Source organism: Siphateles boraxobius, unplaced genomic scaffold (genome assembly GCF_051911475.1).
Source record: "Siphateles boraxobius isolate OS27281-9 unplaced genomic scaffold, OSU_SipBor_1 31, whole genome shotgun sequence".
NCBI lineage: Eukaryota > Metazoa > Chordata > Actinopteri > Cypriniformes > Leuciscidae > Siphateles > Siphateles boraxobius.
The window spans coordinates 3,227,293-3,240,040 of record NW_027508931.1 but is presented as its reverse complement, the minus strand read 5'-3'; the positions used below and the strand labels follow the sequence as shown (position 1 = coordinate 3,240,040).

The following is a 12,748-nucleotide window of genomic DNA, read 5'->3' as shown; positions in this document are numbered from 1 at the left end:
CCTCTTTGTCTCCCTTTTTTCTTTCTCTCTGTTTCTCTTTTTTCCCCTCTCTGTCTCCCCTTTTTCTTTCTCTCAATCCCTTCCCCCTATCCATACTCTCTCCTGTGTTTGTTTGTGCTGCTGTGCTGGGGCTCAGGGGGCCGTTCGCCATCTCTTATTTAAAAAGATAAAAAAACCTTCCTTCCCTTTATTCCCTAGGAGATGATGTCGACAAGGACACTGGCAGGCTTTTCCTGGTATTAAATTCACTTCATTCCCCCCCCCCACCCCTCTCCTCGGTGGAAAATGTGTACTGAGTTTGGAGCGAGTGCAGCGGGGGGGTTATAGTTAAGGGGTGGATAGGTTAAAGGAAAGAGTTAGAGCACAACCCCCCCACCCGCAGACCCCCGAGGACCTGATTGAGGCCCCTTCGGTCTGTCCCGCTGGGGTAGCGGGCCGGAGGTACACCCCCCGTTTTTCTCTCTCTCTCTCTCTCTCTCTCTCTCTCTCTCTCTCTCTCTCTCTCTTTCTTTCTCTCTTTCTCTCTCTCTCTCTTTCTCTCTCTCTCTTTCTCTCTCCACCCCGTGCTCCCTGAGATAGAAAAACAACCCGTCCCTCCCTGGCCCAGAGGGGAACAAGAGAAGGAAAGGAGAAAAGAGAGAAAATGAGCCAGGTCTGACACTGGAGACTTGAAGAGATGGTGGTGTGGAGAGAGGGAGAGAGGGAGAGAGGGAGGGAGGGAGGGAGGAGGGGGGGGGGGGGGGGGGGGCGGTCGAAGGAAAGGAAGAAGAGGAGAGAGAGAGTTTATTGAGACAGATGCAGACGCTTGTCATTTTTCGATAGATAGAGCAGGGAGGGGGGAATTGTTTTTTTATAAGTGCCATCAGAGCTGTGAAGTTGAGCATTGTTTTTCCTGCTTCCTGTCAAAGAACTGGAGCTGTGCTTTTGGATGCGTTCACACACAAACACACAAACACACACACACACACACACACACACACACACACACACACACACACACACACACACACACACACACACACACACACACACACACACACACACACACACACACACACACACACACACACTTTGAAACAATAGCTCTAGAGACTTTGCTTTGTTAACATATAGGACATCGTCTGACGTACATTTGCTGGGATCAAGTACATTATTACACACACACACACACACACACACACACACACACCCACACACACACACACACACACACACACACCTACACACACCTACACATACAAGCACCCAATTTGTGTGTGTTCGTCCCCGACTATGATTCATTGTGGAAAAAGGCTGTTCATATCCCCGTGCCCTGGCCGATAGGGGCTGTAATGGTCTTGAATTGAATTATTTTATTCATTTCCTCCCTCAGCTATTGGTGGGCCGGCAGGACCTCTTAACGCAGCCAATCGGATGGCTCTGTCTGTTCTCCCTTGGTCTCACCCACACTGGGCGAGTCATTGTGAGCTCACCCGTAATGTGAGCTTTTTGGTCACCTGAGTATTCCTCAGGCAGAAAGGGAGCTGTTGTGTTCTGGTTTTATTTGGCAGCAGGGCACAGAACCAGGCCTATTTATGACCCTCTTAATAGCCTACGCTGTCAAACTCGGCACACGTTAAACTTTTGTCGAGGCCAAAATGAAAGAGGGAGAAAAAAAGGTATGCTGCAGTCAGTAGAGTACAGGGCAGGGCTGTTTCTATAGGCTTAGTTTGGCCAGAAGTTTAGATTTGTGGCCCTGCCACTAGATTTGCAGACTGGTGGCCCTGCAAAAAGTATAAAGTTTAGTAATAAAATAAGAATCAAATATTTTTAATTACGATGTAACTTTTTGGGACTTATTGACATGGTTTAAGGCTGTATCTTCAAAATGACTTGTCAGCGGATTGCCTGAATGACTCGTCGTCTCATCAGTGCTAAGAATGGCCTGAATAATAGACTGGTTTTATGTTCACCTGACCCCGATATAATAATATATTGAGAAAAATGGAAGAGAATTTTTTATTTAAAATAAAAAATATTTATTTTAAATTGTTGTAATATTTCATAATATTACTGTTTTTATTCTATTTGTTTCAGATTAATGCAGTAGGGATGGCAAAAACTAAAAATTTTCTTGACCGACCACCAAGTCTCATTAGCCGGTTGAAACCGGTTAACCGATTAGTTTAAAATATGCTACGCTATTTGAAATAACAGCCATTTCGAGCCGCGCCTGCAATTTCGCAACTCTGCCGCATTTCTCTGCCGCTCTGCTTCCCGCTCACACACACACTGCCCCGGCGCCGCCCTTCAACTCATGTCACTTTTTTTAAACCCCATACAGCGCGTAACATGAGTCCCGCAAACGCGGCGCCGAGGAGCTTGTATGTAATCGGAGGATAAATGGCTCCTTAGTTTCGAAATGGCTTGGGTACAAGGTGATCGCGTTGAAAATAAAGGCGTTAGTCTAGCGTTAGAAACTCATTTGAAACATTGCCGCGGCTCATTTAAAAAAAAAGACAGCTCCGAAGAGACGCCGCTTTAGTTTGAGGTAGTGCAAACAATAAGAAAGAAAGATGATGATCATCATCACCTTATTTGTTACCACTGGAATGTAGATGTAATGTATTTCCAAATCTAAGCCCATCTTATGCGGAATGTTGCCTAATATTATTATTTATTTTTTTCAAAAGACAAGTGTCAACTTCTGTTAAGGGCAACATCTCCTAAACCATAACAGACAATGGCCAACATGGCCTACAGCTATTCTTAATTATAACTTTAAATAAACGAAAAATGATTTTAATCTATGAACGAGAATACTATAGCCAACAAACAGCTCACAGACAGGTGTTAAGCACTGTATTACACAAGTTGCAACTTACATCTGTGTGATTATTTTTGGTGAAATGGTCCCACACACTACTTTTCTTTGCACGCTACATCCTGTCGTCTGCACTGGCTCTAACCTCGAATGTTTTAGCCTGTAGCCTTTACTTTTCACAAACCTTGTGAGCGCGCGAACCCAAACGCTGTGACCTCGCGCCAAATGTTTTTATTGGTTTATTAAGTAAAAACAGGCGAGTTATGAAAAATTGAGTGTGAGGGATTTGTTCACTTCACACAAAAATATCTTGGAATGAGATGGCTAACTGTAGTAGCGTTTAGTCCACTGTCTATAATAGCCTAATTTAGAGATCACCTTTTTTTTTTTTTACCGACTACCGATAACTTTGATCGGTTAATGTTGATACGGTCAACCATCGGTCAAACGGTCATCGGTTAACATCCCTAAAATGCAGCCAAACTTCATTCATTTATGCATTCAACTTTTGCAAACAATGTAATTTAATGAAACCATTGATTTCCTCATCGCCAAATCTGTAGAAAATGCAAAACTTTTACTGCAGTGGTTCTCAACACTGCTCTGCACATTTTGTATGTCTCCATTATATGACACAGTCAGTTCTTTCCTAACGGGCTGATGATCTGAAAAATGTACAGAGCATTGGTTTTGCAGGACTGGAGTTGAGAACCATTTTTACTGATTTATTTGATCCACTTTCACAAGTCATTCTCACAGATTCGCTAAAATCAGCTAGGTATTATTACCTTGGTATTTAAACATATTTAAATCACTACACAACATTGGCCTGATTGGGCAAGCGATGGTTCAGTCAGGCACAAAATGGCCCATTTTTTTATTGGATAGGTGGCAACTGTAGAGAGCCAGAGGATTGGCAAGATCTGTTAGATGACACAGAGTGAAAAATCAGTCAGTTTCCTGGCCCCTGCAAATGCTCTGTTCCCTCTGGAATCTAACCTGAGCTGGATTCAGCCATGCATTCCCTGTTTGGTAACTGGGAACGAGGGATGAGAGGGAGAGTGGGAGGAGGACAGGAGCGATGATGACCGTCGGCTACATCGCAGCCCCAAAATGGCCCTCTTTCTCCATGATGCAGTGGGCAGTTTAGAAAAGAGGACACAACCAAGAGATCCATCTCTCTATCCCTCAAGTGCTTTTGTGTGTCTTCCTCTCCCTCCGTTCGTGTCTCGCTGTCTATCTCGCTCTCTCATTTGTGTCCCTCTCTATTTTTCTTCATCTCCTTGCATGAACCTCTGGAGGTCCATAATATATTTTTAATTTCCCCAAGGCAGCGACAGGAAAACAGTTTTAATGTGTGAAGAGGAGGTGTGCGTCTCTGTGTGCGTATGCATTAGCATGGCGCCACGCGTGTATATTTGCGTGTCGATGTGTGTACGCGTTGCTCGCACGTTCACGTGTCAGCTCGCGGAATCATGGGCTTGAACAGGTGATGGGATTGGCGAGCAGCTGTATGGCTGTTTTTGTGTTCTGTGTGATTTAATTCCCATCCTTCCATGACGCTCTCTTTCATCATCTCCTCTCTTTCTTCTCTGTATCTGGGTGCACAAGCGTTGGGTGCTGGGTCTCTGGAGAAGGGGAGACTGGTACAGCGTGGCTGGCAAGCTGGGGTCCCGAGGGGCCGTGCGGTATTGTGGAAACACAGCTAGCAGAGGCCAGCAGAGCCAGAGAGAGAGGTCTACTTGCTTTAAATAGGTCCCGTGTTTACCGCGTTAGGCCCTGCGCTCCCCCGAGAGACCACGTGCACGCACTGCACCTGCTCAAGCGCTGGGCCATCAGGGGCCCTTGTCCCAACTCCAAACCGGAATACGCACAATGCGGATGTAGATGTACCATACATGTGGCCTTAGAGCTTGTGGTCAACCAACATAAGTTATTTAAAGGACGATGAGAGTTCATGGAGAGCAGGATGACTATTATGTTTCTGACACATACATTTAATGACAAAAAAAATCTGTATTTTGGTGTTTACTCCAAATCCACTAAAGTTTGCATTGAAAACTGGACAAGTTTATTATCCATTGGTAAGGCTGTAGGTATTTGCAATTGATAAAAGGAGGAACTATTACTTTTGTTTACCGGACAAGATGGCACGATTGTTGGCCAATGCTAATTATATATTATCTCAAATTGTCAAAAAAGGATTGATCAGTTAGGTTTGTGGCCATTGCTATGCCTAAAAAAACATTACCACATTTTATTTGAGTTTAGTTTTTATTTTCTTAGTTAAATTTAGTCCTAATGTTTTTATTTCATTTGTTATTTTATATTTATATTATTTAATACTATTGTTATTATTTTTGTATTTTATTATTTTTTCTTTTTCTTATATTTCATTTGATTTTGTTTTAAAAAAAATCTTTGTAAAATGTTTTATTTTGACAAGCTGGATACATGTTGTTTTAATTTTAGTGTTAATTTGAATACTGAACTTTAACAAGTAAAAGATTATGTTCAGTAGCATATTAGTTGCTATTAAAAATTCCATTAGAAATTGGTGTTGAGTAGTAATGGAATTGAATTTAAGTATTGTAACAACTCTTAACACTACTTAAAATTCTCCTGCTTTGACCCTTAAGCTACAATGCATTGCAAATTCGTCTTGTTTGAAGGTGCTGGTGCCATGGTGTCCATATTAGACCTGGATTGCCTCTCCGTTGTGTCTTGACGCGGTCCAACATCATTCATGTTTTCTATCAGGGAGTGTGTCTGTGCCAGTTTTCAGGGACAGGATGAGCGATAGATTTCGACAGGTAGGCTGTGTTCGTGTGATCAGATCAGACATGCCTAATCGAGCTTAGAGCAGCACTACAATTCCTTTGGTCTCTCGGACTAATGCAGCCTTGATCTGTTTTACATTTGGCCACGTCTGGTTTGAGTGTGTGTCTGTGTGTGTGTGTATATTTGTGATGTAGTTGAAAGACAGCCTGGTGCTTTAATGTTTTCATTGGAAAAAAAAGTCTTGTTGAAGTTGGAGCTGCTATTTTTCCAGTTCAGTACAGTGTGGCTTGTTCTTTTGTTGGGGTTTAGTTATGTTCTGGTGTGTGTGTGTGTGTGTGTGTTTGTACCTCTTTTCCCAAACCAAGCTTACACTCGCCTCCTGTTAGTTGTACAACACGCACAACTTCTCTTCTGATATCTGTTTCTGTCTCCTGCTTTCTTTTCTCTATCGTTTGACAGGCGAGTATGCCCTCCATATGTGGATTTCCCCTTTTAGTACTTTAAAACAATAAAAACATACATTCAATTGCACTTAAACGCACAGACGGTACAGCATAACTTAGAGCAGACACAGTGGCTTGAAAGGGAAATGGAGTTTTAAGGGTTCTGGTCGTAAAGAGAGCTCCCAAGCTAAGATCTCGAAACGTTTTAGCTGAGTTGTTTGACTAGCCATCTTGGTGAGCAAAACCCACAATGCAAAATGAAAGGTTTTTTATTGCATTATTTAAAGATCACATGAAATCAAAATTGGACATTCGTGGCTTTTAGTCCAGGTCTATTATCTTTGATCAGCATCGACATGTTAGTGCAGTCCTAAACGTTGACAAAGTTAACTTTTAGTTGATATAGGAACTTAAAATATATAGTTTTCCATTATTGTTTCAGGATACAACTGAAAAAGATACTGTACTCACTCATTTTGTTGCTTCATCCAAAATTCAACAGAAAAAGGAAACTACGCTTGTCAATCAGATTCATGGCATTTTAAATGTAACATGTATTGTGCATTCCGGGTGATTATAAAGACGACATAGTTGTGCCATTGGATCTGTGTCTCTTAGTAGCACTAAAGAATCTTCTTGATCCTTTGTCACTTTGTCATTTCAGTGTTCCTCTCGTCAGAGTGGAGCATGCCTTGCGGTGTCCATTAAGGGCAGCATCACACCAATGCTAATTATTTCCCACTCTCATGATGGAAGCTACACCACACTTAAAAAAAAGACATATCAACCTAACGAGGGGTAATTAGCAGGTCCCTGTAAGGCGGGGCTGTGCTCGGCAACATGACTGCTCTGTGGATTCTGCTAATTCACTTCTCCTTATCTAATTACCCCACACAAACATAGCTGTTTGTCTTTCCTGAGAGAGAAAGTGTGTGTGTGTGTGTGTGTGTGTGTGTGTGTGTGTCCCCACCACTTCGCTCTCTCTCTCTCTCTCTCTGTCTCTCTCTCTGTCTCTCTCTCTCTCTCTCACACACAGACACACACACACACACACACACACACACACACACACACACACACACACACACACACACACACACACACACACACACACACACACACACACACACACGACCTGAGCCTCAACTTGATGTAAAACATACACAACCATGTTTAATTTAAAGCATAAGAAAGGGCTATTAGCAGAGCTATGAATATTATACAATATCATAAAGAAAAACAACCATAAATTTATAATGATAATGATAAACTGTTTAAATCAGTTTCGAAAAGACCATATTGTAAGTATGGTTTAAAAAGTTGGCCGAGCTTTATGAATATGAAATTATTATTTTTTTGCTTTAGAATATGCAATCTACCATTTTTAGAAAGGATGCCAGCCCTTGGGACTGCGTTTAATGACTTCAACTCTTGAGCACCATTGCATTACTTTGTAACATATGAATATGAATATATCCTCTGATAGAAATTGCTGCAGCAATTTCTCTGAGACAATTGTTTTGAGGCATCTTTACGTTTGTGAAGGTGGGTTTCTCAAGTATTGGAGAAGAAACTGCTGTTTTTATTTAGCCAGTAGCAATGCTTGAGACATTTATTGAAATTAACATTTTTAGACAGAAATTGTTATACATATATATTTTATATATACAGTTTTTTACACTGTTTTAATTATTTTTTATTTTTTAACTTGATGTATGTAACTAAAAATGTGTTTTATTTAAAAACAAAGTAATTTAATGTAAACTTTTTTTTCTTTTTAGAAAATGGTTCTTTTTTGCATCAATTAAGAGTGAATTTGTGTGTGTGTTGTGTACTAGATAATACCCTTGTGTAGTGTATGTTTATGTTGTGTAAGTGTATGGTGGGACAGGCTGTCTCTCAAAGATAATGGCTTGCAGAGTGACTGAGTGAGGGACAGGAGCTGCAGCTGGCTGTGAGTTGGGCTCTGGGTACATCCCCTGCTGGGGACCCCCTTAAACACTCATTGCACATTGCTCTTGCACACACGAAAGAGGACAGCAGCATGCACCCTAACTTAAAGTATTGGTAAAATACTCTCCCACATACATGAACAAAGGTGTGGTGGAAAGAGCTTGCCACCTGGGATGGCAAAGTTTCAAAAGAGCACTTGTGTGCTTGAAGTCTTTGTCATCAACATACCAAGGTCTACTCTGATAAATGGAGCTTTCAATCAAGTTTCCAACACCGTTGTCCACTAACCCTCACCAAACACACGCACACACACAAGCAGAAGCATTGTTTCTCTTTGGCTTGTTTCTCACCTAGCCCTCTCACAGTAGAGGGAGTCTAGGCCCTGTTGTGAGGTATGCCAGTGTGTGCGTCTGTCCTCCACCTCCAGTATCGCAAAAGGACATTGAGGGGACAAAATAGCCCCTCATACTCATTTGAACCACTACAGCCTACACCTGAGGCACAACATTATACAAATATTAAACACCACATTGTCACTAACACATTTTTTTTATTACATTAAAAACACAAATAGCAACACAGTTACCACAGGCTTGCTAGCTTGACAGGTATTACAGTAATGAAACAAATGTAGCTGCGGTCTCTGTCAGGAGCGGCGCATGTTTGAGATATATGTTTGCAGCATACAGAGCAGAGTCGATAATTATATTGGAGGGCATAAAAAGAACTGGTTCTGTTGAATGTTTTTCTTTAAATTATTAGTCTCTTTGGACAGTATTCTCAACAGCCCTGAATTCATTGAGTTTAACTGTGCCACAGTCAGTCTGTGCTTAAAAACAACACGCCGCTTCAGAATGATTCCACTAAGCCTGTTTGCCTTGACCTTGAGTCACTTCTGCATGTTTTGCCTATGTGGGAGCTTTAAATGGAGAGTGTACTCAAAATTAAAATTGTCATTTACTCACCCTTATGTTGTCACAAAGCTTTTTTCTTCTGAGGAACTCAAAACACGAAAATTTTTTACTTATCGTAATGTGTAATTTTCAGTGAAGTTGTGATTTGTTCAGTCAATGATTTGATTCAGTTATCAAAACTAGTGTAAACGATTTGCTCATGAATTGGACTCACAGACAAAATGACTTGGACTGAAAGAGAAAACAATGAGAATAACTTAAATTTGTATCTGTTTGTTGCACAAAAATATTGAATGGCTTCAATACACTTGTCTGAATCATGCAAGCCACCTTTATTGTACTTTTATGGTTTCTTTTGTGGACTTTTTTTTGGCTCTTTTTGAAACATCGAGTCCCCCATTCATTGTAAATGAATGCAAGAGAGCATGGAAACAGTCTTCCAGTTTTTCCACACAAGAAATAAAATATGTCATTGGAACAACATGAGGATGAGTAAATAACTGTTATTTTTTTTGTGGTATGCTATCCCTTTAAACATTTCAACCGCCAGATGCGCAAAATAAAAAGCAAGCCACGTTGGATGAACTCTAATTTAGAAATGTTCACAGACCTCACCATGACCTGTGCCCCACCCTGCGTCCATCAGCCTCTCCTTGCACCATGCATCATGTTTACGCACGAATTTGCACTCGTGTGTGTTTGTCAAGGCCACGGTCGGAGGTGGAACGACTGCAGCTGAGATGCGTGATGCGTGTGTATCAATCTTCCACTGCAGAGAGAGAAATGGAGCCCTGTAATGACGGTGGCCCTGCACTCTAATGGAGTGTGTTCTGGAGGGGCCCCTCTAGAGACTCCCCTCCCTTCTTCCCTCCTGAGAGGGCATACGCTTACGGGAAAGGAGGGAGGGAGGGAGAGAAGGCAGCAATGAAAGGAAGATGCAAAAAGATAATGAAAAAGAAGGATGGAGGAGTTTAAAAGGCAGGTTAGCAGTGTAGAGCATTCCATCGGCCACTTTCATCCTCGTCTTCATCTCCTCCTACACGCCAGCCCCACTTATGACCAGAGAGATGGAGGTATGGAGAGAGGAGAAGGGTAGGGAAAGGTCCCCTCCTGCTCCTCCCTCGTTGCCATGGTAGCAGGTTGTGCTGGCATGTGCTTTGGTTGGCAGTGCCTGTACCTCTGGCATGAGGGTACCTGGGGGAATCAGTGTGTGTGTGCGAGTGTGTGTGATTGAGTAAGGAGAGGTAGGGAGTGTTCGAGGGTTACTGCCACCATCCATTTTTTCCCCGAGATTAGAAGCTCTCATGGATGAAATAGTGTAGTTAATGCACCTTTTTTGTGTTTGCACTTGTGTGTATGTGTGTAACTGCTGCTCAGGGCTCTATCAGTGTAGTGTCAGTTAGGGGCCGTTCTCCTCCCTGTCCAGACGGTGTTCTCACCACTGGACAGATGGCCATACCCCTCCTACCCCTTAGCCCAGCCCGCACCACCCTCCAAACCACCACGACGCCCCCACCTTCACCCCCACCTCTCCACCCTCTGCTCTGGTGGGGGTGAAATAAACTAGAGCACCTCGACGCTTCCTTATCCAAATGCCCCTCCAGATACCAAGCCCACCAACCCCCCCCCCCCCCCCCCCCCCTCACCCATTTCCACCTGCAGTCCGGACTGGGCTGGGGCCCAAACCAAGGCCCAGGCTCTCCTCTGGCTGGGTTCCGATCCGCAGGCCCCATTAGCGTGGGCTGCTGCGGTGCGGCGTAATGCAGAGCCAGGCCTGGGCAAATTAGAGCTGATCAGAATGTGTGGAGCACAGGAATGGCCACCTCCTGCTTCTCTCTGATTGCACAAGTCCAGGATGATTAGACAGGATGTTAAGCCCGGGGGAGCCGGTGAGCAGCCCTCCCTCTCTCCGGCCCCACTTCCTCCCTCCCTTTTCCCGCTCCCTCTGCCCTCACGTTTCCTCCTTTCCCCTGCGCTTTTTCTCTGCTCCTTGGCTTCCCCTTTTGTCGGTGTTGTTTTTTTTCTGCTTATTTGATTTCTTTTATTCATTAATACTCGTTTCATATTCTTTTCCATTGCAGTGTATCTCTTGTGTGTTGCAGATAGAGAGCTGAACCCACTTACAGTCATGATACGGAAAACTGGTTGCGTATTGCATCAGACGTTGCATTAACTGAACACCACATTCTGCCATTTAATGCATTTGAAAAACATTTAGCTGTTTTGCAAGAAAGAATGCTTGCTGTTTTACAGATAAAAATGATGGTATTTGGTGTATGGCATTATTGCATTTAGAAACATTCCCAAAGTAAATTATGCTAATAAGGATTAAAAGCGATGAAGTTTTAAAACATGACGTTTTAAAATTCCCTTCCGATTATGGATTGGGAGAGTAAGGATGGGAGAGAAACAAGAGATTCCAAGTGTAGTCCAGTGGAATAATTCATGGGTTATTGGTCATTAAGTCAGGTGACCTGATCGTATGACCGTCTGTTGTTTTTCACATTAAAGTTGCATCGAAAATGGAAGTAGCGACAGGGACTTGGTTCTATCCATCTGTTTTGATTGGTTAGGTGTAGATCTGAATGGAGCTTTCAGTCATTTGTAAGAAAGAGGCTAGTTTTAAGCGGACTAAATTATTGTAGAAGTGTGGAATGCATAACCAGAGAAAAGAGATCAAGATATGACATTGATTAAAAATTACAAGGTCACAACATTTGCATGGAATCACATAGCTGTCCACAATGATCAATAACATGCATTTATAAAGCAGAGGGTGAATTTTAATTATTTTGTATATTACTTGTTGTATGCACATAACAAAATAAATTAGCATTGACACCCTTGTCGAGTGTGTCCATGGTCTCCGACCACCTCCATATGCGGTCTAGGTAATCAAAATGCAATCACCTGGCTTTTAAAGTGGCCAAGTGCTATCCGATTGCGATCTGACCACTGAAAGAGCATGTTAATAGCAGGTGTGATGGGGCCCTTTGTGTCTTAATTTGGATCAATTTTATCAGGGTCTCTTTGCTCCCATTCTGTCTCGCAATCTCATACCACCCCACATTTTGTACGCCGTCTTGTCTCGCTTCCTCTGTCTCTCTTTCACTCTAACTCAATCTTGCTCTCTCTCTCCTCCCTCTACCTCCAGTCTCGTGTGTAGTCCTTTCAGCGTAGAGCCTTTAATGTGATAATAAGGTGTGAAAATGGAGCCACAATGGCGGAAGGAGGATTGCAGTGGCAGATTTATCCACTGGTCCTTACCTTGTGCCACGAGCGACTGGGTGGCTCGCGCTCAAGCGGCTCTTGAAGCCTCGGGCCCCTCTCTTACACTTCAGTCTAGAGGCTCATGGGAGCTTTGATGTAGTTTTGACTGAGACTAGACACACTTAGGTTTGGGATTTATTCTGAGACTGAGAAAAGTGATCTCTTTTAGGTCATTTTTAACAGTTGAGCTATTTCAGTAATGTGCTAATTTTTTTAACAATTAGCAACTCTCAAATGTAGCATTGGAAAGTTCAATTGATTCAAATGAATTGGTTCATCCTAAATGATTCTTTACCTCATATGCAGCATTTGAAAGTCTGATTCATACTAGTCAATTGGTCCTCTTTCTCTCCCTTGAAAGTCTACAGAATTGATTATTTTCCTCATATGCTAAATGTAGCAATTTGAAAGTTTTATTCATTCTAGTGAATCAGTTCATTTGGATTATTTACTGTTTTAAAAAAAATTATTTACTGAATTTAATTCCTGCACAGTGATCTTTGTAATAAAACACTCTTTTTTTATTTGTAGTTTAATTTCTCATATTTTTTGTTTAATTTTATTAGTGCAATTTTGACAACATC

The 12,748-nt window shown here is 42.3% G+C and overlaps 1 protein-coding gene across 3 annotated transcripts in view; it reads left to right on the top strand.

Annotated features, from left to right (window-relative positions):
- znf423 (zinc finger protein 423) overlaps positions 1-12,748 on the top strand; it is a 165,907-nt gene that overhangs the window by 33,583 nt on the left and 119,576 nt on the right. The gene's annotated exons all lie outside the window — the stretch shown is intronic.